The sequence below is a fragment of the Papaver somniferum genome, chromosome 5 (assembly GCF_003573695.1).
Source record: "Papaver somniferum cultivar HN1 chromosome 5, ASM357369v1, whole genome shotgun sequence".
Lineage (NCBI taxonomy): Eukaryota > Viridiplantae > Streptophyta > Magnoliopsida > Ranunculales > Papaveraceae > Papaver > Papaver somniferum.
In genome coordinates, this window is record NC_039362.1 from 138,527,712 (window position 1) to 138,540,514 (window position 12,803).

A 12,803-nucleotide genomic window follows, 5' to 3' on the forward strand; every position below is an offset into this window, starting at 1 on the left:
CTATCTGAGTAGAGCTCTGTCACTTTATATGAATTTTAGTATGCTTGAGTGCAAACTCGTGTACAGCAATTGGAATTTCGCATCAGGGTACTTCTTCCTGTAGTCAATAAGTATGCCAACCAAGGAGATTCTTTAGTGCCTTCCAAGGTTCGTTGTAGATAGCTAGGGTCTGGAGTACTAAGGTTTTGTGGGTATATCTCTAGTAAGCCCTCCCGAGACTATAACTCGGCCACTAGGGACACCTAGGGGTTTAAAGGCTTATTGCATACGTTAAATGCAATCGACGATGCCTGCGACAGTGAGTTAGGATTTTTTTTGTAGTTTTGATTTGATCGGGACTAGCAAATAATAAGTTTGGGGGTATTTGATAGACGCATTTATGTGTCTATTATATCTCAATTGTATATAGTGTTAGTGCTCGATTCTATACTTATTTGGTTATTTTATTTATTTGTAGGTGTTTTTAGAAGAATAAGGTTTTGCGGCGAAATTGGCTGAAAATGCAGCGTTTGGAACTCCGTTGATAGAGTACCGGAAGCACCTCAGAAATACCCCGGAGGAACCCCGAAAAAGCAGCTGCTAAAGGGACACCCGAGCTGGATAGGGGGCATCTCTTCTTCACATTTCAAACTCAAGATTTTGGCGCGAAAGGACTTTACAGCGGAACTGATATTAGGGTTCGATTTTATGGACGAATTAGAAGTAGATTGAATTGCTGGATTTGTTACGAATGGGCTATAATTAACTAAACAGGCCTGGTGAGGTTGCTGGACGGTATCAAATTTGGCTAGGAGCCGAGTTTGGAAGTAAACATGACGTTGAGTTATTATCGGCTTTTCTGGAGAAAATAATCAAGGAAGTTACGTGTGAAAGTGCAGTCAATATTCTCCTAATATTCGTACACATCAATATGGAAAGTTAAGAGTAACTCAGAGCGTAAGGAAGAGGAAAAATAACAGATATTCGTGACCTGTAGTTGAAGAGAAGACCGAGACTTGAGGGAAAGGAAAAATGGAGATAAACTCATATTTAATCGAGTTATTTGGAACCTGTTGTGTATATAAAGGCTGGTGGGAAGTGAGAGAAAAGTTTATCAAGAGGTTTGGGGTCGAGCAGAGACCAGAGAGAGGCTAGAGGAGCGAAGAACGGGAGCTGCAGGAAGGAGGAGTTCTGCTGCTGCTGCTGCCATTAAAGAGTACGAAGAACAGACTCCACAAGACAGTCGTTTATCAACAGTGACAACGACTTGCTTCTGGGGGTCTTAAAACAACAGCGTCAACAGCAGCAGTGAGGTATCGTTATTTACAGCAGTGGTGTTTTATCGTTCTTCTCTGGACGCTTAAAGAGGGTCGTAGTTTCACTGTATTATATTTTTCACTCTTTTAATCATATTTTGAGCATCAAATATTTATTTTTAGAACATGATTATTATGAGTAGCTAAACCCCATTACTGGGATGATGGAGGAAACCATTCTTTATGCATGAGTAATTCTATTTAATTCTTTTATGACTATTTGCATTATTATGAGTTGATTTATGATTTTTCTTGATTATTTGTGATTTTATCTGATGATGTATGCTTAGTCTAGGAACTCTTGATGCATCATGCTTATGATTTACATCTAATACTTTACAACATCTATTTTTGGCAAAGAAAAGAGTCGATATTTGTTATCATTATAAGCTATAATTGTCTAGAATTAATAGTTGATTCGCATGAGTATAAGAATTGGCGGAATCCTGAGTCCTAGTATCTCTTGATCCTGTGAAAAATTTGTATATATTTTTGTTTTTAAATCTTTACAAGTCCGAGCAACGAACTCTTATTTACCGCAAAATTAATACTACAACATTGAGCATTAGACTTCACAACATTCATCAATTGAAGACGAAGAACTAATAAGGGCAACTTGTGGAACTTCATCAACAAAAGGTATGTGGAGACTTGAACTCATCTATCACTCAAAATTTTATCTACTATATCTCCTGTTTGAGACAAAAGTCATATAGCTTTATAGACTTCAATTATGCACATTTGATATTTCGAGCTGAGTTTAACTCGCTTACATATTTCTCGAAATATGTGTTGGTAAGCTTTCGCTTTAACCAAGTTCATCTTATATTCTTGACGAAAGTCAAATGATGATCATGTGAAAATCACCTTGTAACATCTTACATGATTTGTGTGAGACAGTCATTTGATGTAGACTCGGAATGTTTCGTATTGATCATTCAATCACTTGAAAATTGCTTTGAAGCTAATAGTTTTGTGAGACAACTATTATCGTCTTCCAAGAATGTTTTAATGGTTGAAATGAGAGTTTAGAACAATTGGATATAAGCATAGTACGTACTTGCATGTATGTAGTCCAAGTCCTGGAACCATAGTATGCATACCCATACGCGTACTGGTTGGTTTAGTGAAAGTTCGGGAATCTAGTACGCGTAAACTTAGTACGCATACCGCTACACGTACTAGGGTGAGGTTCAGGTCCACGAATTTCTGCTGAGTTTGGAAGGTATGTGTACCTGTTCGCATACTAGAGAACCCAAACTTAGTCTGGGTACTTAGGTATGTGTACCCGTATCCATACCTGAGTACGTTAAGTTCTAAAATCGGTTTGTTCATAAACTAATATATTTATATAAGGAATGTAATATTTTTCAAACCATGGCTATAATGTTTTTGACTTGCTTCGAGTGAATCAAAATCGATTTTGCTTCAATTGTGTCTTGTATACTTCTATGCGAATATAAACAATTGAACAACTCTAGAACTAGTTTCATTTGAGTCATTTGAACTAGTTATGGTTAAAATGAATGAGGTTGATATGAAAGTGTTCATATGGCTAACTTTGGTTAACTATTGTTGATCCAACAAAGATGTACGCGTTTAGGTACGGTTACTCATATCTAAATGAAGTCACTTTTCGTTTGTGTGTAACAAGCTAAGTTCAATCTAACGATTGAAAGATATTAGCTTGAGTCTAATTAAGTTTTCATCTAACGGTGAATATTGAATGCTTTTTTACTAAGGTAACTAAGATTGCAAACCTTGATTTGAAGACTATATAAAGGAGTACTCTAGCAACTGGGAAACCAAATCCCCACACCTCATGTGTGATACTAGTTGCGACTAGAGTCAATTCTCCTTTAACCTTAGGTTTTTCACGAAACCCTGTAGGTTAACGACTTGAAGACTTCATTGGGATTGTGAAGCCAGACCAAACTATTTTCTCTGTAGTTGCGTGTTCTGATCTTGTTGTTTTCTATCGTGATTGAGTATTATCTTCTCTAAGATTTGCTCGAGATTTACTCTCCAATAGGCAAGATAAAAAGTAGTCACAAACATCTTCGTCCCATCGTTTGTGATTCCACAATTATCTTGTTTCGCTACCATATGATTAAGATTATTGTGAGGTGATTGATATTTATAGGCTGTATAATATAAGTCCGGTATATCAATTGGTTTCTGTTCACCTTGATTTATCAAAAGAAGGAACAAAACTCATAGGTATATCTGTGGGAAACAAATTTATGTATTTAATAGACTTTTCTGTGTGAGACAGTTGGTTTATCAAGTCTTCGACTTTGGGTCGTGGAAACTCTTAGTTATGGGTGAGATCAGCTAAGGTAATCAAGTGCACAGAATCCGGCGTGGTTCTAGAGGCGTAAGGAATGCGACTGTACTTTGATTAGCATGCGATTGGTTAGGTCTCAACTACATACCCGTCCGAAGTTAACTTGGAGTAGGCTAGTGTCAGTAGCGGCTTAATACATTGTGGTGTTCAAATCCGGACTAGGTCCCGGGATTTTTCTACATTTGCGGTTTCCTCGTTAACAAAATTTCTGGTGTCTGTGTTATTTCTTTCCCGCATTATATTTGTTTATATAATTGAAATATCACAGGTTGTGCGTAAGTTCAATCAATTGCAAATCCAACATTTGGTTATTGATTAAATTGATTGACACTTGGATATTGGTTTTTGATACCGTTCAAGTTATTTCTTATATTCAATCGGGCTCGCAAATTCCTATTTGTTTGATTGCAGATTAAATTGAGAAATTGAGATATTACTCTTTGATATACTTTTGTTAAGATTGAGTCTGACTGTCTAGTTGGTTCTCTTGAAAGTATATTGGAGTTAGTACATACAGATTGCTAAGCAAAATATTGGGTGTGGTTGTTAGACCCCAGCGTTTTCAAACATCATCCAAGAACTCTTCAGGAAAAATTGCTTCATTGAGAAAGATCATTGACATGCGCTTTCATGAGAACAAGGTCAGAAAAAACCTTTTTCAACTCAGTTCTTAGCATGTCTTGACTTTTCAAGGCTTCAACAAGTTTGATCTTTTATTCTTCAAACTGTTTAAAAAAATCATAAACAACAATGGCAGAGATCATCTTTTCTTGTTCTATATCTTGATGGTCATATGCAGAGTAGCAATTGACATTGGGATGATCCTCAGAAGAACTAAAGTTTTCAACTTTTTCTCCTAAAAGAGTTCTTATTCCTTCCCTTTTAACCAGATACCACTGCATGTTGTTATCAAGAGCTTCTTCTCGAAGTAGAATAGTTATTGGCCGAACTTATATTTTGTAACTTCCGGCCTACTTACTAGTTAAATGTTCTGCTAATATAAAAATTTCATTATAAGCCGAATCTTCTACTAAGAGTTAGAGGTTCAGTTTTTACTCTAAATATCGTATCAGCCAAACCATTATCTTTCTAAGTTCGGCTCATATTCAAACAATCATATTAGCCGAACATGTTTCTGATTTTACAAAAAAAACTTAAGTCCATATACATTTAGGGGTCCGAATTTTAATTACATATGTTTTCTATTGTGCATACTTTCTTAGGATTAATCAACCAAAAGAATTGGAAATGACTATAAAAGTGTTAAGAAAGTGAAGTATACTAATGGAGAATACCAAGGTCCAAATTCAAATCGTTAAAATACAGGATATTTTATATACAGAATGAAAATACGAAAACAACGCAAAAAGAATGACGTCGTTCCGACATTGGACGTAGAAGTTATGACCAAAACAAGATCGAAACTTGAGTCTACAAAGGGAAGTTCGGCTGATAACTCATCAGCACGAGCCAGCCGAACCTAAAGCCTATAAATCAATATTCTCGAAGTATTTACAAAGATATGTTCGGCTTGAAAGTGATCTAATCGGGTTATCCGAACCTGACAACCACCTGAGGTAAATTTCACTTCTTAGGTTCCGCAGGGAAAGGTTGGGAAGGTGTTAGCCGAATATGACACTATATTAGCCACCTAGGAAGTTCGACTATCGTTTAGAAATGAATTATCAGCTGAACTGTTCATAAACACTTTCAGAACGAAGAACAATGAACATTTCGACTCATAATTCATCTTGCTAATCAGCCGAACTTCGTTCTGTAACCATAAAAACTCTAGATTTTTCTGAATTAATCATATTCTATCAATGAAAAACAATAAAATAAGATAGGGTTTATAGAAAATACATTCTAATTATCATTTTAGGAGTTGGTTCTTCATTTCGTTGAATTTCTATGTCCGATCCTTTAACTTATTCTTGTCCTCATTCAATTGGCGGATTAGATGAAGATTTATAATGACTACCTACTGCAGGTTTCTTTGTGTGAGTTATTTTTGTAGTTGTTTTTGATCGGCGATCAAATTTTCACCAATCGGCGATCAAACTTTTTATCGATGGTTTCGCGAGAAGGGATCGGGTAGAGAAGAAGAGAAGAATTTAAAATTGATTTGATTTTTGGTTTTTAAATTACGAATAGGGGAAATTTAATAATATAAACTGTTTAAGGGTATATAGGTCATTGCATACCCATTGGACACCCCTTATAAACACAACCTAGTTAGGAAAATAAGTTTGTATGCCTCAAATTTTTTATGTATGCCTTAAAACATGGTTCTTTTCAAATTCAGTTAATCGTTTGTTTGGGTTTTGGATTTAAGTGCATTACATCTTTATTTGAAAAGTATTTTTTCGCAAGGATTTTAGCGCATAAAAAGTTTGGGCTTTCTTTCAGTGTCAAACCCGTTCGAATAATCATGGAAGATTCGAAGAGTTGAATATTTTGAAGACCAAGACCACCTGCTCTAATGGATAGCTGGATTCGGGTATGTACGAATTGACTTTTACAACATTCATTGGTACAGTAAAACCTCCATATATTAATACACTTGGGGATTCATAAATTTATTAATATATAAAGGTTATTAATACACAAAATTGGTTAAAAATACCAAAACCAACAATTCCTGGGTGAAACGGACTGTTAGGTTTTGATACTGTTTATATGGACATTAAACAAAAAAATATTGTCCATTTATCCAATTTGGATATTTGACCCAGGAGAAAAGAAAATAAAAAAAAAAACGTTCTACCTAAAATATCCCTTAAACAAATATCCTTCCATTTCACACAACAGAAAGACTAATTCTTCAACCGCAGTATCATACAAACATCGACACCCTTTTTTATATCACGTCCACCTGCAACTCACACTACACCCCATGAGCAAACAATACCAGAATCAGTTGATTATCTTCAAATCATTCTGTAGCTCCCTTGCAAACTCCACAAATCAATCAAACCTGCAATCTATCAGTCAAGCAAAACTGAAAAGGCGAGGGTACCCAAATATACCTCAAGATAAAACTTTTCCTACCTATAAGTCCTTTTTCCGAAAGTGATTGTCTATGGACTGAGTCGAGACAATACAACTAATCGATTCACACTTCGTGTGATCGTCTATGGATACGAGATCGAGAAAATACAACAACGAAGTATGTTTACTTGATACAAAGGTTCAGACTTAACCAAACACAATAGGATTGCTTATCAAGTAAATAGAAATTAACATTTGTGTAATTTACTTTAATTATAATAAAACAATTATAATGCGGAAAATAAAAGTAAATGACATAGCAAGACTTTGTTAACGAGGAAACTGCAAATGTAGAAAAACCCCGGGACCTAGTACAGAATTGAATACTCTAAGGATTAAGCCGCTACAAGAAATTATACTAACTTCGTATAGTTGGGACCAAGTAACTAACCATATAATTCACCTAGTTCCTTCGGTATTCCCACGCCTCCAACTTATAAATAAGTCACGTACTTGGAACAATTCCTTTGGTTCGTATTCCAAACAGTAAAGGAACAACAAATCTGTTTGGTATCAACTCTATTCAACCAAGTGATATGAGTCGGACAAAGGCTCTTCCGTTTATCTCAACATAAACTCCTTTGTCAGGTCCTTAAATCTATCTTATATTCAATCACCCAAAGGTAATCGATTAAGATTAAGCCAAAAACACCTTTAATCCGAAGAATCGTGTTGATGCCGATCTATTCAATTAATCAATCCAATCTACCACAAGGATAAACCGATTATTAATTGGATCCTCTTTTACCGAAACAAGTATTGTGCACACCAAAGATTATAAAACCCAAGTGAGATATTCAATATCTTCTTTGTCTTCAAATCTTCTTAAATCTTCAATAAAAACCTGCACACAATCACTTGAATCTCTTGTGATCAATCACGCACAGAACGGAGTCTGTTAACAATGGATTATCACAAGATCGTCTTTAGAACTAACAACAGTCTAAAGATCCCTGTCGAAACTCTTAACTAGTTTGAGTGAATCTTATATCAGAAGAGAAGATTCTCAAGAATAAATAAACTAGGTGCAATCAGATTTCAACCACCGTTAGTCAATCAATCGAAAAACAAAAGATAAACCGCAATTATCTAGTTTCCCACCAATGGGTCGCGCTAGAGCTTCTCAATCCCAAAGAAGACTTTAAATTGAGAGGTCGTAAGAGATTTCGCCTAATTATGTTACTCTCCTCTCCGAATAGGCGGCTACACCAGTAACAACAACAAAAGAGTAAATCTGTTGTTACGAAGGATTAGTTTGCTAGAAAGTCAAACTTCGAGTATTTATAGACAAGGAAGTTTGGACACCAAGGAATTTCCAAAACCGAAAATATTCTCAAGATATTCATAAAAACACAGATTCGGTTTTCATAATTCCTGGAAATGCTCTGTCCAAAAATAACGATCGAAATCTCTCGGAAAATCTAATTAGTAAATGCACATTACTAATTCTGTAATTTCCCTACAAAATGAAATTAATAACCTTAATTAAAAGATTCTTAACTTATTTATGTTTAGATCCTGGAATTCTCTTCCCTTAGCCTTTAAGGAATATCTTTGAACAATTAAAAAAATAAACATTCACAACACGTGTTCATAGTTTGTCGACATCTTAACTTTGTAGGTTCTCTTTCACACTTACAACCTTGAAACCGATTTTCCACACTTCCAAACAAGTTTAGAATTGGTTCATATGTCTTTCAAGAACTATGTGGTTGATCAAACCAACATTCATTCACAATCATCAGTTTACGGTTCTACCAAAACAAGTTTCGGTTCTACCTCCATGTGAGTATTGTGCATAGTCACACTAGCTTTCCAAAAATTCGTCTGACTAGGTACTAGGATCGGTTCCCCACATATATATGGTATCTAACTTATATGTATTGCACATGTCCATAGGTTCGGTTCCCCTTTCTGCTATAAACCTTGTTGCACCCCATACAAGGATCGGTTCCCTTTGATTTACTGCACCCCTTAAAAGGATCGGTTCCCCCTTTCCTTTTAATTGGTCAGACATACAAAATCCGATCATACCACATGTGATTACTTAAGATCGGTTTTACTAATAAAAGTTATACCAACACATAAGTCAGGCCTTTGTGAATAATTCTACCAAGAACACAAGAAGTTGTGAGCGGTTATACTTTATCACACATATTGGTTGTTCATAAAATATGCAATGAATAACAAAACCAATAACACCTGGAAATTTCCTTTTCGGTCCACACACAATTTTATGAACTTACTTCCTTAGAACACATGTAAACATTGTTCCCTAGGATGAAATCCTCACCTCATACCCATACATAATCAAAATAACATTCAAATGATTATGGCGATGTCTTATCTACAAAATTTAATGGTTAAGCAATAAACCTCGTATTGTATTCCTTAATACTACGTCTATCTAGAGTTCAAATATGCTTCGCAGTTATGTTTTCAATATGCACGAATTGAAAGATTCGTTAGGGAATGAAACAGTTAAGATCAAATATCACTAACCTCAAGTGGAATGATGATTGTTGTGCTATCTTTCCAATGAAAAAGTGGTAATTCTTAATTATTTAATTTGTGCAATTTTTATTTATGATTATTTGCCTAGATTGAAAATAGATTTTATGATTTTTGTCAAACAATTGTATTTTCTTTTGATGGAACATGCTTAGCCTAGGGTTTTGATGTCTCATGCTTTGGATTAACATTTGTTGTTTCTAAAAATCTACTTTAACAATAGTTGAGAATCAATTTGAACGTGTGAAATTGCATGATTATAATTAGTATCACTTTGGAATTGGTAAATAGCGGAATCCTAGCCCCAGTTTCTCCATAATTCTCACAACACTTTTTATTCGAGTTTGTTATATTTTTTTTATTTATAAAAATTAAGTCTAATAAAATCTTCCTTCACAAGTCTCAACGAACCTTTTTATTACAACAACTTTGAAAATACATCAAATTTTTGGCGCCGCCGACGCGGACTTGTCTTTAGGCTAGAGTTTTTTTATTTTATTTTATTTTATTTTATTTGTTCTTCTTTACGTTTTTCGGTTTTTTTCTTTTTCTTACAGAATTCGGAATTTGGAGCGAAAGAAAATTTTGCCAAAGCTTTTGGTGAATACTTAAAAACTTCAAGTAAAAAACAAAGCGAAAGGAGCGAAAGAAGAAGATTTTTTTTATATAAAAAAAGAGAGAAAAAAAAAAGAGAGAGACATTTTTATTTTTGTAGATTTTTTTTTAGACTTTCTTTTTCTTTTGCACTTTATATTTTTGGACTTTGGACTTTAAATTTTGGGACATTATTTTTTTTAAACCCTACGGAAGGGTAGTTTAAATATAAACTGTTTGCAGAGAAGGACGGTGATTACGATATCACCTCGGCCCCTCGGGTTCGTACATGACATAGGAGTCGTGGCCCGAGTCGACTACAAAGGTTCATCCCCCGTCTGGCACGGGAGGTAAGTTTGTCGAAACACTCGCGAATCCCCTGTCAGCGAGTTACTGTCTTTCTTCGTATGTATATATGTTGAGGACTTGAAAACGGCTGCTTTAATTTCCTAGTAAAGGGCAAGGACTGGCCATACAAGATAAGGGTTCGGATTTCATCACCGTTCTCTTCTTGCCCGCCTTAGGAAAACGACACCAAACGCGAACCTAAGCCTAAAATTTGGACTAGAACGAGACCGATAGGGTAACGAGCTTAACAGGAAAGTCATTCGAAAAATATTGGTTTCTCTTTTAAGCATACTTCGAAGTTCTTGACGGTTTCTGTAAGTTGAATGTGTGACTGCGCCTCCTTGTAATACCGGTGAGGCCTTGGGTATCAAAGCTCCGCCGAGCTTCCCTCGCCTCTATTCAACTTACTTTGACTCGGATTGATTCCATAGGGGTTTGCTTAAATTGTAACGGATTCCCATTCGAAGGATTATAAGCTGGTCTAGAAACAATCTAAGTGGAGCCATCATGCTTTTTGTTTGCTAGATTTCAGTAGGTTTGCTGTGGTGGAGTCAGCCTTGTTTGTGTTTGCATAGAACATCCCTTCCTTTTTAGGACTTTTCTTTTTAATTTTGTTTTTCTAGTGTATGCCCGAAGTTTTTAAACGTGCTTGGAAAAGAAACACTTTAGGTCGTTTGATTAGTGAAAAACCTAGTAGTTCTTCTTGTGAAGACGGGGAGCTCGAAGACTCTTCTTTTGAGAGCCCCGTGTTTGGAAACTTCAGTTTTGAGAATCTGTCTCTTTGTGAGGAAAGTACCCCTAGTACTCCTAGTCCTTTGGTAGTGCCAGAAATGGCAACTTTGAAAGCTTTGCTAAACCCAACTAGGACCTCTCGTCCGTCTTTTATCAAGTTAGCTGAAACCGAGGCAAATTATGAACTGAAACCTGGGACTTTACAGATGCTCCCAATGGTTTTAGGGAAGGATAATGATAACCCCTATTTTCATGTTAGGGAATTTGAGGAAGTTTGTAGTACTCTGAAAATTAAAAACCTAAGTGATGATGCGTTGAAACTTAGGTTATTCCTCTTTTCCTTAAAAGATAAAGCCAAATCTTGGCTGTATAGTTTGGACTCTGAGTCAATTGAAACCTATGACCAACTTACTTATGCCTTTATACATAAGTTTTTCCCAAGGCATAAAACATCGTCTATTAGGACACAAATATGTACTTTTGCCCAACAAGAGGGAGAATCTTTATATAGGTACTTAGAAAGGTTCAATGACTTGATATCTCAATATCCTCATCATGGTTTGGAGAAGGTTAGGTTAGTTCAGATCCTCTACGAGGGTTTAGATTATTCAACAACAACCATGGTTGAGTCCTTATGCACAGGTGGGTTTGAGAATAAAATTGTTGATGAATCGATGATATTTTTGAATGAAATCGCCGATAAGACCCAACAATGGGAAAATAGTAGGGACCCCAGAAAACACTTCTTCTAAGTAGAGGAAATGTTAATAGGGTATAAGGATCTTATGAGTCAGATGCCAAAACAGAAGCTATAGCCAAAAGGTTAGAAGCCTTAGAATTAGGTCATTCTAGTGGTAGTAGTGGAAGAAATGAGCCTTTTTGGGAAGGCCATGTTGCTGAAGAGCAAGCCAATGCTCTTTATAACAACATTAGGTTTGATAACTAACAGAAGTTTGACCCATATTCAGAAACCTATAACCCTGGTTGGAGAAACCATCCAAACCTTTCTTGGTCCAAGGGCCAGAATCAAGGTCAGTCTAGTAATGCTCAGGTTCCCCCAGGTTTTGGCTATACTAAGAATCCTTCAGTTCCGGCACAGTTTCAGAACCCTTCGGATAAGAAGATTATGAGTTTAGAAGAGTCTCTTGCTTTGTTAACTCGTAACATTGTGCAGTTTCAGCAATCTGTTGCTCAAGGTTTAGATGAAAATAAGAGAATAAGTCAGGCTAACTCTCAGGCTATTTCCGAGTTGAAAACCCAGGTTAGTCAGATAAATGAGACATTGAGAGAAAAAGTAAAGTTTCCTAGTCAACCACAACCCAACCCTAGGGGAGTCCATCAAATATATTTAGCTGGTTATAGATCATAAAACCATGTGAACTCGATAACAACCCTTAGAAGTGGTAAAACGGTAGACAATAAGGTAGCCATGCCTAGTGGACATACTGTAGTTCCACCTTCTACTTCCCAAGAGGAGCCCGTAGACGAGGAAACTGAAACAGTCACTAAGAATTCCCATGAAATTCCTGATAGGTCTACCTTTGTGCCTAGAGCCCCATATCCACATTTGTTAGCCCCAACAAAGAAGGAGTCGACTTTCAACGAGATAATGGAAACATTTAAGCAGGTGGACATCAACATTCCGCTATTAGAAGCAATTAGGTAGATGCCTGCTTATGCCAAGTTCCTTAAAGATCTTTGTACACGAAAGCGTAAGTTTAATGTCCATAAGAAAGCTTTTTTAGCGGGTCAGGTAAGTTCCATTCTTCTGAACCAAACATCCCTTAAGTATAAGTATCCTGGATGCCCCACCATATGTTGTGCGATTGGTAATCACATGGTCGATAAAACTTTACTTGACTTAGGAGCTAGTGTTAGCTTACTCCCGTATCATGTATACACCCAGCTAGGTCTTGGTAAGTTGA